The sequence below is a fragment of the Schistocerca nitens genome, chromosome 4 (genome assembly GCF_023898315.1).
Source record: "Schistocerca nitens isolate TAMUIC-IGC-003100 chromosome 4, iqSchNite1.1, whole genome shotgun sequence".
Lineage (NCBI taxonomy): Eukaryota > Metazoa > Arthropoda > Insecta > Orthoptera > Acrididae > Schistocerca > Schistocerca nitens.
In genome coordinates this window covers 355,064,467-355,067,159 of record NC_064617.1, presented here as the reverse complement: position 1 = coordinate 355,067,159, position 2,693 = coordinate 355,064,467, and the positions used below count along the sequence as shown (strand labels likewise).

Here is a 2,693-nt window from a genome sequence, read left to right as displayed (position 1 = left end):
ATTTGTATCTGACTGGGACTCGAACCCAGTTTCCCTGTTTTTCGCCAGCAGATACCTTAACTAACTTATTATCTCAGTAATGATATCTTTCCACACCGTTCCTCTGGAGGTCTCATTCTGGAATAGAGAAACATCTACACTAACTGATCAAAAGTATTTGGACACTCCCACGTAATGGGGAATTGACTATTAGACGCCATGAGAAGCGACTCCACAAGTATAAAAGTAGGCAGGGAGTAGTGTGTTGTCATACTAAAAGCGCAGTGGCTAGGTCAGGAGGGATCAATGACTTCGATCGTGAACTAATCACTGGAGGTCATCAAGTAGCAGATCCAACAGGGACATTCCAACACTTCAAAAACTGAAACTTCCTGGAAGATTAAAACTGTGTGCTGGGCCGAGACTCGAACTCGGGACCTTTGCCTTTCGCGGGCAAGTGCTCTACCAACTGAGCTACCCAAGCACGATTCACGCCCCGTCCTCACAGCTTTACTTCCGCCAGTACCTCGCCTCCTACCTTCCAAACTTTACAGAAGCTCTCCTGCGAACCTTGCAGAACTAGCACTCCTGGAAGAAAGGATATTGCTTAGCCACAGCCTGGGGGATGTTTCCATTCTGGACTTCTAAAACTGCTTGGTAATATTGTGAAATGGAAATGTGGGGTAATAGCCATGTCTAAACCAAGAACAGGCAGGTCTCATGAATTGACAGACAGGGACAATCGAGAATTGCGGAAGGTGGTTTTAAAAAATTCGCATGAAATCAGCGGAAGGGATCACTCGGTAGTTCCAAAGTGCTATCAGCTCAGCTGTGACGATGACTGTGTGTTGGAAGTAAGCCCCATGTATGTGTAGTCAACGCTAAGCGCCTCGTGATCCCCATGTATGTATAGTCAATGCTAAGCGACACTTGAGGTGGTGTAGAGAGTGAGACGCTATTGGACACTGGATGACTGGAAAGGAATGACTTGGAGTGAACGAATGACGTTGTACCCTTTGGCAATCCGATGGAAGGGTTTGGATTTGACGAATGCCTGGAGAACTTTACCTGTCATCAGGCGCACTGCCAACAGCGATGTATGGAGGAGGTCGTGTTACGGTACGTTACGCTAAGCACCTTACTGCGCTTAAGAAAACGCTTAATTGGGAAAACAGGAACACATTTTACGGTGCTGTGTGCTACGAACAGAAGAGGAATAGTTCGCAGACAATGATTGTTTCTATCAGCATGACACTGCACCCTTTCATAAAGTAGCATTTGTGAGCCAATGGTTTGTGGACAATGACATGAACTGGCCTGCCCAAAGTTCCGACGTGGACCAACACGTGTGGGATGGGTTAGAATGTCGACATCGCTTCAGATCATAGCATCCAACATTCCTACATGCTCTGGTTTCGGCTATTGAGGAAGAATGGACGGCCATTGCTCCACAGACATTCATCCAAATCACTGAAATTTTTCCCAGCACAGTTTAAGCCATCATAAAGGCGAAGGGTGCGGACACCCCACAGTAATGTCCACTAATAGGTATCCGGACACCTTTTATCAGATAGTTTGTGTTTGTTCGAAAGTAATAGGAGGATACAGTGGTTGAAGTGAAAGTTGGAGTCAGGCATGAAGCGTACTCAGATACTGGTTTGGGTGACTGCTCACGAAAAGGAGGAAATCAGGGTTCGAGTAGTGGTCTAGCACAAATTTTCGTCTCCTAAGAGTTATTCACCAGAATGGTCCAATGTTTCTTCTATCGTACTGGATTTGTAGACTCATCGGGAAGGCGTTGATAAGCACATTTTCTGCAATGAACTGAATTTTAGAGACGTCGTGCTAAGAACCTACGGAATATTGGATGGTGTTTCTAAGGAAGTGCTCTGCGCGTAATATTTAAGGTTTTGGTTGTTATGTGTACTTTTTGACAGCCATGGCAGCAGATGGCTGTGACATTCAGATTCAAGTCAGTAATGCCACATGGAAACGAAGTGTATATGTCGGTTAAAATAACTTTATGATTGACAATTCAACGACTCGAGTGGTAGATGCCAGCCACAATTCTTTCTCGAGCACTGTGTACTTGCTTTGTTGCCTGTTTTGTAGTTACAAGCAGATCCTTGTCAAGTATGGTTCGCTGGATTCCGGCAACAATGCCCCAAGGCAGCGCTATCTCTCTCTCACAAAGCTATTTTATTGGATCTGTAATGCTGCTGTTTGTCGATGGCAAAACTGACGCCGCGTGGGGGTGTGATTGAGTAACTGTAATGTGGCGAAACTGAATGAAAGCGTTTTAATGGAACACGGACATATAATATACGTGTACCCAATGTAAGAGGAAAAGTAATTGACTTAATAAAAGGTAATAAATCGAGAAGTGGGTTGTTACAGTACTCACAAGGGAAGAGTTTCAAGTATCAATAAACGATGATGATGAAACGTGGCGGATGTGTAGAGGGAATAAAATAGTACAATACGAACTTTTTTTTGTTTCAGCCCAATTTTACTTTTAAGGGGTAAAGCACACCCCGAAGGGTAATCTGGCATTTTAGGTTTAGACGTATTATCTTCGAAACGATAACATATAAAAAATGTTTTTCATGTAAAAGTTGATACGTAATTAATGTTCTTGAAAACTGTATAATCAACTTTTGTAATAATTTGAAATTTTTCAAAGTACCTCACCATCATTAACTGATTTTGAAAGA

The 2,693-nt window shown here is 43.3% G+C and overlaps 1 non-coding gene across 1 annotated transcript; it reads right to left on the bottom strand.

Annotated features, from left to right (window-relative positions):
• Positions 1-389: 389 nt before the first annotated feature.
• On the bottom strand, positions 390-464 carry Trnas-cga (transfer RNA serine (anticodon CGA)). The gene has a single exon. It is a non-coding gene; the product is annotated as a tRNA-Ser (tRNA).
• Positions 465-2,693: the final 2,229 nt, after the last annotated feature.